Source organism: Triticum urartu, chromosome 2 (assembly GCF_003073215.2).
Source record: "Triticum urartu cultivar G1812 chromosome 2, Tu2.1, whole genome shotgun sequence".
NCBI lineage: Eukaryota > Viridiplantae > Streptophyta > Magnoliopsida > Poales > Poaceae > Triticum > Triticum urartu.
This window is the reverse complement of record NC_053023.1, coordinates 61,720,330-61,737,908: the sequence shown is the minus strand read 5'-3', so window position 1 is coordinate 61,737,908 and position 17,579 is coordinate 61,720,330.

Below are 17,579 nucleotides of genomic sequence, written 5' to 3'. Positions count from 1 at the left end.
TTGGCAGGGGCGCGGATGGTTCGGGGTCCGGAGGAGAGTCCGGCACCTTGGAGTCACGGGCTGCGCAAAGGATGATGCTGGTGTTCGGCTCGATCGCCGTTGAGACTGCAACCCCTGAGGTGGTGTCTAGCCACCCGTCCTCGATTAGCGCAGCTGGCTCCGAGCTAAGGGTCGGAGCTGATGCGGGCGCGGCCTCTGGGGTACCATCCGATGGCAGAGCTAGGTCATACCCATCGCGACAGTGCAGCGCGCCCGACTGTGGCTCAAATCCGTCGAAGATCAAGTCCCCACGGATGTTGGCCGTGTAATTCAAACTTCCAAATCTGACCTGATGGCCAGGGGCATAGCTTTCAATCTGCTCCAGATGGCCAAGCGAATTAGCCTGCAGTACAAAGCCGCCGAATACGAAGATCCATCCGGGGAGAAAAGTCTCACCCTGGACCGCATCGCTCTTGATGATAGTAGGATCCATCAAGCCTAACAGCGACGACACAGAGGAACTCTCAATGAAAGCACCAGTTGTCGGTGTCAAAACCGGCGGATCTCGGGTAGGGGGTCCCGAACTGTGCATCTAGGCCGGATGGTAACAGGAGGCAAGGGACACGAAGTTTTACCCAGGTTTGGGCCCTCTTGATGGAGATAAAACCCTACGTCTTGCTTGATTAATATTGAAGATATGGGTGTTACAAGAGTAGATCTACCACGAGATCAGAGAGGCTAAACCCTAGAAGCTAGCCTATGGTATGATTGTATGTTGTGATTGTTGTCCTATGGACTAAAGCCTTTCGGTTTATATAGACACCGGAGAGGGTTAGGGTTACACAAGGTCGGTTACAAAGGAGGAGATATCCATATACGTATTGCCTAGCTTGCCTTCCACGCCAAGTAGAGTTCCATCCGGACATGAGACGAAGTCTTCAATCTTGTATCTTCATAGTCTATCAGTCCGGCCAATGGAGATAGTCCGGCTGTCCGGAGACCCCCTAATCTAGGACTCCCTCAGTAGCCCCAGAACCAGGCTTCAATGACGATGAGTCCGGCGCGCAGTTGTCTTCGGCATTGCAAGGCGGGTTCCTTCTTCGAATACATTACAGAAGAAGTTGAATACGAGGATAGTGTCCGACCTTGCAAAATAAGTCCCACATATCATCGTAGAGAGAATAATGTTTTTTCGCAGATCTAATTTGCTGGCTTGTTTTGACAGCATGACGTCATGTCATGGCCCGGTGACTATTCGAACCATTTCTTTTAACGAGCCCCGCACATAACACGCGGCAGTTTTTTGACACGTCTTGTCAAAGCAGAGATCGTGTCCCCTTATTACGGGATTCTCATCAATATAGGCGTGGGTAACCCAACCGCGCCATCAATTGCGGCGCTTGGGGGATAAGAGAGTTTTACTAGGCAAGTGGGGACGTTTAATTTTGTCCGCCCATATAAAGGGATAAGGATTCACCTTTCTATCCACGCCTTCTTCCTCCTCTGCTCATCCGCTCCCGCACACTCGAGCTCTAGCGCCCAAGTCCTCACTTCCATCAGAACCTTCTCCAACCATGTCCGGAGTGGGAGTCAAGTGGATGGTCTCCTCCGTCACGGAGGGAGACGTCAAGAAACTGAGGAGAGCCGGATACCTGCACGACGATATCGCGCACTGGCTCCCAGATGAGGGACAGCTCATCCCCACCCCAGAGCCCCATGAGAGGGTGGTATTCCTCACCCATTTCCTCCGCGGACTGGGATTCCCTCTCCATCCCTTCGTCCGGGGACTCATGTTTTATTACGGCCTGGATTTCCATGATCTGGCCCCGAACTTCATCCTCAACATCTCGGCGTTCATCGTCATGTGCGAGGCCTTCCTCCGCATCAAGCCCCACTTCGGCTTATGGCTGAAGACCTTCAATGTCAAGCCGAAGGTAGTGAGCGGCTGTCGGGCGGAGTGCGGAGGCGCCATGGTGGGCAAGATGCCCAACATCACATGGCTCGAGGGCACCTTCGTGGACACCATAAAGGGGTGGCAATCGGGGTGGTTCTATATCACCGAGCCGTGTGACCCCGCATGGGTAGCGGCCCCGAGTTCCGATCTGGCATCCCCATGTGGCTCACCTCCTGGAAAGAGAAGGGCCTGTCCTGGGGTAATTCAAAAGAGCTGACCGGACTCCAGTAATGTATTCAGAACATGGTGGATAAGAAGCTCAAGCTTGTCAACATAGTCCAGGTTATGCTCGTTCGCCGGATACTCCCGTGCCAACAACGGGAGCTTACCTTGTGGGAGTTCAATCCGGTGCAGCACCGAACTCTGAACAAGCTCTTCGACACGACTCACGTAGATGCCTGGAGGGTGCTGTTCAAGGGTGCCGCGGTCCCTCCCCTCATTACTGAGGATCGCGGATTCAGCGCGAAGCACCACGCCAGTGCGGTAAGTTGTTTTGCCTTTCACAGGATACTTGTTTTCTATATAGATTGATTCTATGCGGGATCTAAACTCCTGTGCCGTTAACAGGACTGGTAGAAGATGGCCGGAAAAATCGACTGTCCGGCTCCCTTGCCCGAAGGCCCTACAGACGCCCTTCTGGCGAAGATGTTGACTCCAGCCCCTTATAAGGTGATGGAGAAGACCCAGAAGGCCAAGGGAGCTCGAAAGAGTTCCCGACGCCAGGCGTCGTCAGACTCACCGTCCGACGAGTCTGCGGCGCACTCTTCCCCCGAAGACGAGGAAGAGGAAGAAGGGGCTCCCACACCGACTGGGGGAGACAAGAAAAGGAAGGCCGTCCCAACTGGGGAGGCCGGAGGGTCCAAGAAGGGAAGGACGCTCCTTCCGGACAGCTCCACCACCGCCGATGAAAGTGAAGATGAGTGGTTGCCAAGAGCCAGCCCCAGGGGAGATCGTAAGTATTCGGATACCAAAGTAACCCATAGGATTCCTTTGTCGCATTGCTTTCCCTAACGCCGAACTCAATTGTGCAGGCCGCCCCGAGCCAATATCGAGGTATCCTCGGACGGCTCCCTGGGTGCGTCGGACATGGATAGCGATCCAGTCCCGACGGCCACCTCCCCTCATCCAGCCGACGACACTGAGGTGCTGCCTCAAGAGGCACCGGATCGAGGGGGGACAGTCCCGGAGGCACTGCAAGGCGACCTTCCGGACTCCGGGAGCCGAGGGGACGGGGTCCCCGAGAGCTCCGAGTTCGGCCCTCAGCCGAACACTGCGCCGGACCCTCCAACGGGTCCGAGCTCGGGCAGGCGGTCCCCTTCTAAGGAGGGTGAGATGCCTGTGCCGGTGACCTCTGTTCACCCAGAGGCGCCGGACACTATGTTGGAAGCGCTTCGCAGCGCTTCCATCGAGGAGGAGCACCGCACTATCATGAGTGCGGTGATCCAGAAGGTTCAGTCCGCCAAGAGCGGATTGACTGAAGCCTGTACTAGCCTTCTAACAGGCTTTGAGGTAAGTGTTTTAAAATGTAGTAGAAGTGTTACCGCATAGACAGTAGGCCCTGATGCTTTGTTTGGTGTTCGTGAAGAAAAGCCGAATAGAGGATCAAATAATATCGCAGGAGTCTAATATAAGTATGTCAATATGCATATGCAGGCTTTGCTGCTGGCGTCCGCCGCACTGACTGCGGAGGTCGCCGTACTGAAGGAGGCCCTCGAGGGGTCCCAAAAAGAGCTCGGCCTTGCTAAGAGGCAGCTCGAGGAGAACAAGGGTAAGTAATACCCCGTCTATAGATGAGAAAAAGGACGCGATTGCTAAATGACAGGATCATTGTATGTCTGCCAGGGGCCACGACCGAGGTGGCGACCCTGAAGCAAGCGTTGTCCCAGGCCGAAGAGAAGGCGGCCCAGGAGCGCACCGAGCGAGAGAGGCACGAGGCTCGGGTGGGCGAGGTGCAGCAAGAGCTCCAGGCTCTCATGACGAAGCACGAGGCGTTGGAGCTTGACTTGAAGACGCGAGAGTCTGAGCTTGCCGCGGCCCGTGAGAGCATGAAGAGTGCCAAGGCCGAGGCCCAGAAGGCCCTTCAGGAGATCGACGCGATGAAGAAGATAGCGACGGGTAAGGCTTTCTATATGAAAAGCAAGCATGTGAAAGTAATGTACCGAGTACTTACCCAAATCCGGAGCTCTTCAGGAGCATTTGCAGATTTACCCCGCAGTGTGTCCGATGCCGCACAATTTTACCAGGCCGAGGATGGAAGCTCGACGGAGAAGCTGTTTTGGACTCAATATGTTGAGGCCGAACATCCGGTGCCGATGAGTGACCAACTGAAGCAGATGGCCGAGCTACATAAGGCGGCCGATCAGGCCATGAAGGGCTTCATAGTCTGGTTGTGGCCTGGCGATGCCCTTCCGAACAGCTTCTTTGGCCTGGTGAGGCGGCTTGTGGATGCCTGCCCACGGCTAGAGGTCGTCAAGCGATCCGTCTGCATTGAAGGTGCACGTCGGGCCTTCGCCTGTGTAAAAACGCAGTGGGTCAAGCTAGACGCCCTGAAGCTGATCAAGGAGGGGCCGTCGGAGGGTAAGGAGCACCGCCACCCCGAGATGTACTACGAGGGTGTTCTGCCGGGCGCCCGTCTTATCGCGGATGAGTGTTCGCAAAATGTAATATTTGAATGAGACTTGCTCGTTTTTTATCCTGTGAGATGAAAACTTGTTTCATATGCGCTATGCAACGCTTGTGTGAATTTAAAATATTACCTTCTGTTTGGCTGTTTATCCAATTTGAGAGATGGCTAGTCCTCGGCTTCTGCCCCCATACCACGAGTGCTGGGGTGTTCGGGATAAACCTGAGCACTCTTGTTCCCATGTTTGGGTCCTTCGAGGGAGGTGCTCAGCACAACGAACAAGGCAACCGGACTAATAATGCTTTATCACTCTCACTTAGCCATAGAATTCTATAATTTTAAATTTCGGCGAAGCCCCTGGTATTTGGAAGGCCGAATTCGGGGCGCGATACACGCCTGTAAGCCGGACGGAGCCGGCCCCTCCCCCTAAGCGGCATAAGTCTTTAGGGACTCGAAAAACCTCGCTGAACAGCGACCAGTCTCTCGCCTTATCATGACAGTCAGTTTTAGCTTTATCTACTGAGGTGCTCGGCCCGGCAGAACCGGGGCACAATCGTAGTAGTTCTCCTAGCGCTACCTTAGCCGATAGAGCGGAACGTAAGGTACCAAAACATAGGAGCCGGGCAAACCCAAAATTTGACCAAAGACATGATTCGGAGCTGATGCATATAATGCTATAAGTTCGGGGTGCCGCACTTGTGAAAGTGTTCGGACTTTTGACTCCATATTGTGGGTATGTAAGCCCCTGGTGCATTGGCCGTACCAGAGTGTGCGGTTGCTAGGCATCATTAATGAACACATATATATGTATACACATAACAAAAATGCGATAATAGTCGTAATGTCATGCATTGTATATTAAAAAATTGCATTAAAGCAGAGTGATACAGATAGTGTAATGAGCAAAAGAGTAGGACTATGTCCCTTCCAAGGGCGAGCTGAGGAATTATATGAAATCTGTAATCCACCTGGGAATTCCGTAGTTGTCGGCCTCCTTGATTGTTGTGTCATGTGTTCGGCAATAGAGCTGCCGGACAGTGTTTCTAGAGATTGAAGTCCTGAAAGAAAAAGAAAAATAACCAAACGGGAAGCCCCTGGTGCGGTTTAGGCCGCGTTTTGGGGCGTGCCGTAGTTGTGCCTCCCCCTCCCCGTCTGTGCCCATGGTATTTTTAATGCGTTATTATGTATGCGCGGCACGAACAACGTCGTTGGGCTGGGATTGAGGTGGCCGTCGTATTGCTACGTGAGCTCAGATCGCGCCAGGCGGTCTATTTGCCGATTGCCCCAAGCGCGCTTGAAGGTGTCCGGGCTTTGAAATGCCGAACTAGTAGATTGCCTTGAGAGGCTGCTTTGCGCTTCTGCTGCGAGGGCCGCGGTGTGTTCCTCTGTTCAGAGAGAGCGCTCTGTGTTTCCATTGACTGTAATAACTCTGCGAGGTCCTGGCATCTTGAACTTGAGGTATGCATAATGTGGTACCGCATTGAATCTAGCGAATGCGGTTCGTCCGAGCAGCGCGTGATAACCACTGCGGAACGGGACTATATCGAAGATTAACTCTTCTCTTCGGAAGTTATCTGGGGATCCGAAGACCACTTCCAGTGTAATTGAGCCTGTGCAGTGGGCCTCTACGCCTGGAATGACGCCTTTAAAGGTCGTCTTTGTGGGTTTGATCCTTGAGGGGTCTATACCCATTTTGCGCACTGTGTCCTGATAAAGCATGTTCAGGCTACTGCCGCCGTCCATGAGGACTCGAGTGAGGTGAAATTTGTCGATGATTGGGTCTACGCCATGACGGATACTAGTGGGGTGGTCCCTGCGATCGAAGGTGATCGGACAGGAGGACCAAGGGTTGAACTTCGGGGTGACTGGCTCCAGCGCATATACGTCCCTGAGCACACGCTTCCGCTCCCTCTTGGGGATGTGGGTTGCGTATATCATGTTCACCGTCCGCACTTGCGGGGGAAACCTCTTCTGTCCTCCGGTGTGCGGCTGCCGGGGTTCTTCCTCGTCCTCGCTATGAGGCCCCTTGTCCTTGTTTTCGACGATTAACTTGCCGGCCTGCTTGAACACCCAACAACCCCTATTGGTGTGATTGGCTGGCTTGTCTGGGGTGCCGTGTATTTGACACGAGCGATCGAGTATACGGTCCAAGCTGGACGGACCCGGCGTACTTTGTTTGAATGGCTTTTTCCGCTGACCGGGTTTAGAGCCTTTGAATCCGGCATTGACTGCCGTATCCTTAGTACTTTTGCCATTGATGCGGTGCTTATGCTTGTTGCGACGTGACCTGCTGCTGCCGTCCTTGGTATCTGAGGTACCATGGTTCTTTGATATGTTGTTACTGCGAGCCAACCAGCTGTCTTCTCCCGCACAAAAGCGGGTCATGAGCGTCGTGAGGGCTGCCATAGATTTCGGCTTTTCTTGACCAAGGTGCCTGGCTAGCCACTCATCTCGGATGTTGTGCTTGAAAGCCGCTAAGGCCTCCGCATCCGGACATTCGACGATTTGCTTTTTTCTTTGTAAGGAACCGAGTCCAGAATTGCCTGGCCGACTCTTCTAGCTGCTGAATTATGTGGCTCAAGTCATCGGCGTCTGGTGGTCGCACATAAGTGCCCTGAAAGTTGTCGAGGAATGCGGCTTCCAGATCTTCCCAACAGCTAATGGAGTCCGCTGGCAAGCTATTAAGCCAATGCCGTGCTGGTCCTTTGAGTTTTAGTGGGAGGTACTTGATGGCATGTAAGTCATCACCGCGAGCCATGTGGATGTGGAGGAGGAAGTCCTCAATCCATACCACGGGATCTGTTGTGCCGTCGTATGATTCAATGTTTACAGGTTTGAAACCTTCTGGGAATTGATGTTCCATTACTTCGTCTGTGAAGCATAAGGGGTGTGCGGCGCCTCTGTATTGGGCTATATCGCGACGCGGCTCGTATGGGTCCTGCCCGCTGTGTTCGGCCCGGTCAGATTTGCTTTTACTGTATCCGGCATGACATTTACCGTCTCGTAGAGTTGTGCGCCCTCGTGATCCGTAGATCGATCTTGAGTGCTTTGCTTTGTCCTCCAATATGTCTCGTAGGTCTGGCGTATCTCCCCATGCCTTTTTATTTGGATGGCATTGGGGTGGAGGCTGAGCTTTCGGTAGGAATGCCTCTCTATCGCGGCCACGAGGTGGCCGGTCAGCCGTATCATACGCTTCTTCCTCCAGTCGGGGTAGTAACCTGCGCCTTGGGTAACTCTTGGAGGGACGCTCGAGTTTATATTCCTCGGCTGCGAGGACTTCAGTCCATTTGTCAGCTAGTAGATCTTGATCAGCTTGAAGCTGCTACTGCTTTTTCTTCAAGCTATTTGCCGTGGCCATAAGCCTGCGCTTGAAGCGCTCTTGTTCGACGGGATCCTCTGGTACGGCGAATTCATCGTCACCGAGGCTTGCCTCATCTTCGGAGGGGGGCATGTAATTGTCATCCTCCTCCTCTCCGCCAGCCGCTCTCTCAGGAGAGCTGGCTCCTTCATCCTCCTGATCTAACTCTTGCTGGAGGGGGTTTTTGTTGTCTTTGGTGCTATCCGGAGTGTTATTATCTCCTGTGCCGGTATCACCACTTTTGCTTTGGCGGGACTTAGAGCGGCACCGCTGACGTCGGCGCTTGGGTTGCTTCTTGGAGGGGTCAGCCTCCGCTATCTCGTCGTCGTTTCCTTCATTGGGTGTATCCACCATGTATATGGCATACGACGAGCTGGCTTTCCAATGCCCTATAGGTGCTGGTTCATGTTCGTCTCCTACATCGTCGTCCATATCGTCGATGTCTTCGGACTCAAAGTCGAGCATGTCGGTTAAATCATCGACAGTGGCTACAAAGTGGGTGGTGGGTGGGCATCAAATTTCTTCGTCGTCCGCATCCCAGTCCTGTTGGCCATGATCCGGCCAGGGCTCTCCTGACAGGGAGAGAGACCTTAGTGAATTCAGAATGTCGCCGAAGGGCGAGTGCTTAAAGATATCCGCAGCGGTGAATTCCATGATCGGCGCCCAGTCGGATTCGATTGGCAGGGACGCGGATGGTTCGGGGTCCGGAGGAGAGTCTGGCACCTTGGAGTCACGGGTTGCGCAAAGGATGATGCTGGTGTTCGGCTCGATCACCGTTGAGACTGCAACCCCTGAGGTGGTGTCTAGCCACCCGTCCTCGACTAGCGCAGCTGGCTCCGAGCTAAGGGTCGGAGCTGATGCGGGCGCGGCCTCTGGGGTACCATCCGATGGCAGAGCTAGGTCATACCCATCGCGACAGTGCAGCGCACCCGGCTGTGGCTCGAATTCCTCGAAGATCAAGTCCCCACGGATGTTGGCCGTGTAATTCAAACCTCCAAATCTGACCTGATGTCTAGGGGCATAGCTTTCAATCTGCTCCAGATGGCCAAGCGAATTAGCCCGCAGTGCAAAGCCACCGAATACGAAGATCTGTCCGGGGAGAAAAGTCTCACCCTGGACCGCATCGCTATCGATGATAGTAGGAGCCATCAAGCCTAACAGCGACGACACAGAGCAACTCTCAATGAAAGCACCAATGTCGGTGTCAAAACCGGCGGATCTCGGGTAGGGGGTCCCGAACTGTGCGTCTAGGCCGGATGGTAACAGGAGGCAAGGGACACGAAGTTTTACCCAGGTTCAGGCCCTCTTGATGGAGGTAAAACCCTACGTCCTGCTTGATTAATATTGAAGATATGGGTGTTACAAGAGTAGATCTACCACGAGATCAGAGAGGCTAAACCCTAGAAGCTAGCCTATGGTATGATTGTATGTTGTGATTGTTGTCCTACGGACTAAAGCCCTCCGATTTATATAGACACCGGAGAGGGTTAGGGTTACACAAGGTCGGTTACAAAGGAGGAGATATCCATATACGTATTGCCTAGCTTGCCTTCCACGCCAAGTAGAGTTCCATCCGGACACGAGACGAAGTCTTCAATCTTGTATCTTCATAGTCTATCAGTCCGGCCAATGGAGATAGTCCGGCTGTCCGGAGACCCCCTAATCCAGGACTCCCTCAGTTCCCACGATGCCAAAAGCTATTTTCACATTTGGCTACACATTGTGGATGCCCTTAACCATACCACTTGGTTTTGCTCCTGTGTGCTATCTATACAAATCTCAATTATATTGATCTAAAAAATTATAGAGTCAAGATTAGTAAAAAGGAGGTGATTTTTCCGCGCGGATGGCGGGGGAGGTTTCTTATTTAAGCAATGCTACATCCACGTAATGGTTTACGTAAAGTTACAAACTGATGTGATGTGGGACTATTTGATTGGATTAAAGGAGAGGATTAGGCCCACCCCACCTAAAAATCAGAGGGGGCATATATAGATTAGATGGAAAGTATACGTAGAGGCTACGTAGCCCTTTGTAAGTCTAAGATTAGGCTTCTTATTTTAGGAGGACGTTGTCCTCGCGGTTTGCTAACATGCGGTCCCATGTGTCAGTGCTTTACCAAGCCGATCCGCATCCCACATGAGGGAGAACAACGGCAGAAGCAACACGTGGTTAAGTTGAAGAAGATGAGGGAGAAGCGGATTCGGCAACGAGTGAAATGATGGTTGCTTCGTCCCTCCAACTTAACTGTGGGAAAGGTGTAGCTTTGTGATTTGACGCCTCATTGCTCATTACTACGTCGGTGCCATGACTGTGGTGCTTCACCCCGGCTGCTCTGCACTGTATTCCAGTATGGCACGTGGACCCGGTAGCTTGATGTCCCACATGTCGGCGAAAGGGACTAGAAGATTTATGAAAGAGAGCGCTCCACTCTTACGACGGAGGAGTAGACGACATGACGGCCCAGTGAACTGTCACTTGTACTGTATAGTACTATAGTTTTGCTGTTTCGCACGATCCATCGATACAAACCCGATTAAACAAGAAAGGGCGGGATTTTTCCCGTGCGGTAGATGATACTGGCCATACATTTCAAAGGCAATTTTAATGTATGCAAACTGAATAATTATAAGTAACAATATGATATCTAGTAAAACTAAAAACACGTATGATTTATTGTGTTAGAGTGTAGTAGTGGTGCTGTATTGCATAGTTGTTAGATGTGACATGCGAGAACATGTAGAGATGTTGTTTTGGAGGGCCTACAGAGAGAAAAGCGTAATACGGTCACCGAACTTCAGAATAAGCTGATTACGGTCACTATATATGTTTTGCGGTGATTATACGGTCACTTGCTCACAGTTCAGCATCAGATTGCACTCTATTGACCGGCCAAATAGTTTGCGTGGCGCCATGTTGACTAGTTAAATTGACCACGTTCCTTGTGGGTCCCACCTGTCAGTTCGCATAGGCAAAAGGTCAGATAAACACAAATTTACGAAGGCGCGGTAAGGCTCCAACCCGTGCGCGGGAATCACCTGGTTGTGTATGTGTCTGTCAGGGCCTGATGTGTGCGCATGCACATGTAGGTTAAGCACTTGAGCGTGAGAGTGTGTATTGGTCGTGTGGTGTACTAGTGTGTGCATGCATGCGTGCGTGTGTGTGAGTGTTGCGTGAGTGCGTGGCTGCGAGTGTACGTGTGAGTGTTGTGTGCGTGCGTGGGTGCATGTGTTGCGTGGATGTAGTTCGTGTGCATGCGTGTGTGTGTGTATAATCACCACACCAGCTCATGTGTGTTAAAACAGATGGCTCAGCATACCAATACAAGGCCACCTTGTCCGTTGTGCCCGCGGTCATGACTTCGAACCACCGTTCAAATATATTTTTTGTTGTTTGTTTTCATTCTTACTAGCAAGATGCCCGTGCATTGGGCGTAACATCAAGATGCATTTGTATGACTTGCTTATCTTGTGAGAGAAAAGGATGAACGAGGGAAGGCCTTATTTGCAAATGTGGAGAGGTGTGTGGGTACCTTTTTGCAAAATTGCCATAGTTTCTTTCCTATCCGTCAGATATAAATCGGACGGCCTATATTGCAGGATGGCAGGCACACCATCATCACCAACTCTGTTTTTTATAAGAGTGTATTTTATAAGAGTGTAGATGTAGAGTAGATACAAGTCGACAGGTGGGCACGATGGTAGTGAGATAATGTGATGCAACACTAGAGGTGCCACGTGGAGCATTTAACTGCTCAACTAGTCATGTCATGAGCAAATACAGAGTTGTACGGTGAGCCCGTGACTGTATAATAACCACTAAACGTAAATGGTGACCGTAATGAGTGTATTCTGAAGTCGAATGTACGTATCGTGCTTTCGCTTCAAATACAATGATCGTCATTGCATATATCGCGAGAGAAAGATGAAACATGCGTGAATTTTCTGGGGGCTTACTTTTAGATGACCTGGAGATAGTTTTGTGTGCATACGTGAAAGGGGCGTACAGGGGGGTATGCGATGGAGAGAGAGATGCTCTCCGTTTCTCTTTATTATGACTAACTTTGTATATAGTATAAAAATATACAAATTCACAGTGCAGAATAAATATCATTGTGGGCACCATGCAATGCAAATTAGCGTTCGTACTCCTCCATATAACTTTGTAATGTTGTATATATGTAGAAACTCTAAAATAATTTTTTGGCCACACTTTATTCAAAAGGAATGTTGTATGCAAAATAAACGTGAAGACAGGGCTTTTTAGATCAATGGGGTACGTGATGTAACATGTGTGAATGTGTAGTTGATGCATTTGGCGGGGCCTAGAGAGGAATGTGTGTATTACGTATTCGAGAGAGGCATGGATAGAGGGGCCGACGGGGGGGGCGTGGGAGAGATAGCACGAGAAATGAGAGTGGTCTATGAGAGAGAGAGAGACGAATATGACGTCACGATAAGAGATTCCATTCGCTTGAGTGTGTATATGCAAGGGGGGGAGGGAATAGAGGCACCAGGAGAAATTTTCTGTATGTGTGGTATTTGTGTTGGTATGTGTGGGTGTGAGAAGATAATGAGGCGTGGGGGCAGAGGGTGTGTCACCGCGTGAGGTCCGGTGGGTCGAGGTGAGGCCCTTCATTCGGTTCCGTCCTGCGCCACATTGGTCGGCCCGTGACGCATTTAGGAAGACCAATGGATGACTAGTCGTACAAGACAAATATAGAAGAATTGTGAAGGACTCTGTGTCCACTGACAAAGCCGGCTAGGATTTGTAACCCTAGGTTCTCGGACTAAGGTAACCCCTTTATCTCTGATATTACTATTCATCCAACCTAACTTTAAGGGGCATCCTATAGAATGCTCTGCTAGAATCATACTCGTCGATTAGGAAGAGAGGCGTGAGACAATGCGTGAGAGACAGGCGTAAAGATAATGTGCGTACATGATACACATAGGCAGGTCCATGTATATAGAAAGGGTCGATGAGGATTGTGCGTGTGTATGTTTGCGAGAGGAAGAGTGCTTGTGATAAAGGTTAGTGGAAAAAGTTGTAAATGGTTACGAGAGGGAGGGAGGGTTATATCTAGAGCATGTGTGCGAGAAAGACACCTCGGGAGAGAGTGTGTGAGCATGTGTGAGAGACCACCGATGGAGAGTGAAACTACACGTAAAAGACTGCTCTACACATTGATTAAAGACATAAATTGTATCCAAATATTAGGATGGGATCATGATATTTGCAATTCGCGTAAGGAGCAGTCATTGATCCACCAGACATCTAGATTCTATCGAATTTGAGCATGTCTATGTTATTATTCGACACAATTGATCCACATAGTTAGTATTTTGAACTCCAGACAATCCATCGCTTTAGCAATCGAATATAAACGTGAGTATAGTTCATGTTGTGTGTGTAAAGCACATTATACATACGAAAGTTACACAATGGACATTATAAATAGCTACCTATGAACTATCATACATTTGAATTCAACTTAAGGTGATTTAAAAAAATCGAATTCAACATGAAGTCCATTCAATTATTTGAATTTGATATCATGGCATTTGTAAACCATACCTAAATTATGGGGGCACCAATCTTTGCTCTGATTTTGTACATAATAGCATATGTAGTCGTGTACAAAATAGATTCAAATTTAGCTCCTCCATTCCAAAATAATTGTAGTTATAGGATTTTCAAGTGTCAAATTTTCAGAAAGAAGCGGATAATTTAATGAGGTTTTCAAACATACAAGGTCAAATATAACATTGTCTATTTAGGTCAATCCTAATAGTTCAAGAGCACTCTAAACGTGAATGCTTGTGTTTCAAAATTTCGAATGAAGCTCCAAAAGAGCCTCTACTCGCCCGAAACCGCGTGAGACCAATGTTTGGTAGTACAAGGAAATTACTTTTCTAATAACTCCGACCCGTGAAACCTACCGGCCCGACGTCCAAAGGTCTAAACCAGGGTAGGTTTGTAGCTTCATCTAGACGCCACGCAACCGCATCCGAAAAACATTTAGACACAATGGCCGCCTAAGCACACATGCGCACCGCCGAAATCGCTCCCGCCCACTAGTTGGGACACCTGGGATTACCATCCTACTCCTGACCCGCAGTAGGTCCGAAATTTAAGAGGGGGAAGTTTGTACTTTCCCCAAATTTCAAACAAGCGTGTCCCATCTTCTGTTCAAAAAAGCCAAAAACAAGCGCATCCCAGACCGAAACGTGGTTCCCCCCCCCCACCCGTCTGATTCCCCATTCGTACTTCGTGGGCGCCAAAACTACCTCTCCACCAGCCGCAAAACCCCGGCGTCCTCCGTCAGCCACCCTATCCCACCCATCAACCGCCACCCTCCTCCATCACGCCGGAGCCGATACCCCGACGTCGTCGTCCACCGCAACCTCAACCGCAACGCCCTCCACAGCTAGTAGTTGAAGCCGAGGCCGAGCCGTCCGTACCCGAGCCAGTTCAACCACACCGTCCTGTGCCTCACCGCTGCCGCTCCAACTTCGCCACCCTCCACCGCACCAGAGCTATTCTTGCTACGCCGTCCTTCGCCACCTCGGATCTGCTTCCCCTCCGCCGACATACGGCCATGGCAACACAGTCAACAATTTGTCCATGGGTTCGTCCAAGCCTGCACCCTCCAGAACATCGGTTTCCCCGGTAAAAAGAAGAAGATCGGCGCGACATGTGGAGGTGAACACACCGACAACCGAAAAAGGTACTCCTCTTCCCTTATTCATGCAAATCTTACGTCTCTGCTTGCACGGTATTCATCCCACAGAAGACACTAGTTGACCGCTTCTTCTTGATACTAGATGTTCCTAGTAACTCGCGATGCACAAGGTTTCTCCTCATATACTATTTCACCTTAGCTAGAGGTCCATCGCCCCCCTCAATTTCAATTTTTGGCCAGTTGATTCCTAATTAATGGAAGCATTCCCCGGCGTAACAGGCGCTAGTACGCCTATTACACCGGGGAAGCAGCGCCTTTGGTGTTTGTCTTAGGGGCGTGTGCGGCCGAGAGCTAATGGCGCCTGATCTCGAGGTCGGCCGGGATTAAAGGGATGGCCTGGGGGCGCTGCCAAGCACGGCGGTGGTGTGAGGTCGATGGGAGGGCGGGGCGGTGATGTCTACTACACAACCTTCTTCTTGTAGACGTTTTTGGGCCTCCAAGTGCAGAGGTTTGTAGGATAGTAGCAAATTTCCCTCAAGTGGATGACCTAAGGTTTATCAATCCATAGGAGGCGTAGGATGAAGATGGTCTCTCTCAAGCAACCCTGCAACCAAATAACAAAGAGTCTCTTGTGTCCCCAACACACCCAATACAATGGTAAATTGTATAGGTGCACTAGTTCGGTGAAGAGATAGTGATACAAGTGGTATATGGATAGTAGATAATAGTTTTTTGTAATCTGAAAATATAAAAACAGCAAGGTAACTAATGGTAAAAGTGAGCGTAAACGGTATTGCAATGATAGTAAACAAGGCCTAGGGTTCATACTTTCGCTAGTGCAAGTTCCCTCAACAATAATAACATAATTGGATCATATAACTATCCCTCAACATGCAACAAAGAGTCATTCCAAAGTCACTAATAGCGGAGAACAAACGAAGAGATTATGGTAGGGTACAAAACCACCTCAAAGTTATTCTTTCCAATCAATCTGTTGGGCTATTCCTATAAATGTCACAAACAGCCCTAGAGTTCGTACTAGAATAACACCTTAAGACACAAATCAACCAAAACCCTAATGTCACCTAGATACTCCAATGCCACCTCAAGTATCCGTGGGTATGATTATATGATATGCATCACACAATCTCAGATTCATCTATTCAACCAACACATAGGACCTCAAAGAGTGCCCCAAAGTTTCTACCGGAGAATCACGACGAAAACGTGTGTCAACCCCTATGCATAGGTTCATAGGCGGAACCCGCAAGTTGATCACCAAAACATACATCAAGTGAATCACGTGGTATCCCATTGTCACCACAGATACGCACGGCAAGACATACATCAAGTGTTCTCAAATCCTTAAAGACTCAATCCGATAAGATTACTTCAAAGGGGAAACTCAATTCATTACAAGAGAGTAGAGGGGGAGGAGAAACATAAGATCCAACTATAATAGCAAAGCTCGCGATACATCAAGATCGTGCCAAATCAAGAACACGAGAGAGAGATCAAACACATAGCTACTGGTACATACCCTCAGCCCTGAGGGAGAACTACTCCCTCCTCGTCATGGAGAGCACCGGGATGATGAAAATGGCCACCGGAGAGGGATTGCCCCCTCCGGTAGGGTGCCGGAACGGGTCTAGATTGGCTTTCGGTGGCTACGGAGCTCGTGAGGCTAGAGCTCATGAGGGCATATTTGGTGGTTATGCTACAAACTCTCATGCTTACCGTGTCCTCAATGAGTCCACGGGACTTATTGAGGAGACGTGTAACGTGGAGTTTGATGAGAATAATGGCTCCCACGTGGAGCAAAGTGGTACTTGTAATGTAGGTGACGAAATTCCTCCCCAAGCCATAGGAAGAATGGGTGTTGGTTTTATCCTACCCATTGAGGAACCCCTTGTGGCCGAAGGAGAAAGACAATGTTCACTCAAGTGGAACCATCAGCATCAGCAACCCAAGACCCACATGCTTCCGAAGAACAAAGTGAAGGCCCTCAACCTCATGAACAAGATCAACCTCAAGATGGTGTTGAATCACCAAGTGATGCCCAAGGTCAAGTTCTCACCTCCGAGCAAGTTCAAGATCAAGAGCAAGCTCAAGATCAAGAACAAGCTCAATACGATGCTCAAGATGATCAAGTTACCGCTCCTCAACTCACTCCTAAGGAGGAATTGGAGTGTCGTACCGCCAAGATTGCATCCGAGCTCACTACCAAGGGTCATCTCATGACGAATGTTCTTGGAAGATTAAGAAAGGGGGTAAGCACTCGTAGACAATTAGCAAGCTATTGTGAACATCACGAGTTTGTTTCTTGTATTAAACCCCAAAAGGTCTATGAGGCGCTCGAGGATCCAGATTGGCTTAATGCCATGCATGAAGAACTTAACAACTTCGAGCACAACAAGGTGTGGAGATTGGTGCCAAGGCAAACGGGGAATCATATTGTCATTGGAACCAAGTGGATATTCAAGAACAAGCAAGATGCTCATGGGATTATCGTTCACAACAAGGCTTAGTTGGTAGCACAAGGCTACTCCCAAGTCGAGGGTATCGAATACGGTGAAACCTTTGCTCCCGTTGCTTGCCTTGAATCCATTCGTTTGTTGATTTCTTATGCTTATCATCGTAACTTTAAGTTGCAACAAATGGATGTGAAGAGTTCTTTTCTTAATGGTCCTATTAATGAGTTGGTATATGTCAAACAACCCCCGGGGTTCGAGGATCCCTATTTCCCCGATCATGTGTACCAACTCGATAAAGCGCTATATGGCCTTAAACAAGCCCCACGTGCGTGGTATGAGCACCTTACCGAGTTGTTACAAGATCGTGGGTTTGAAATTGGGAAAATAGACCCCACTCTTTTTACCAAGAAGGTCAAAGGGGAGTTGTTTGTATGCCCACTATATGTTGATGATATTATCTTTGGTTCCCCTAACAAAGCTTTCAATGAGGAGTTTGCCGCTCTCAT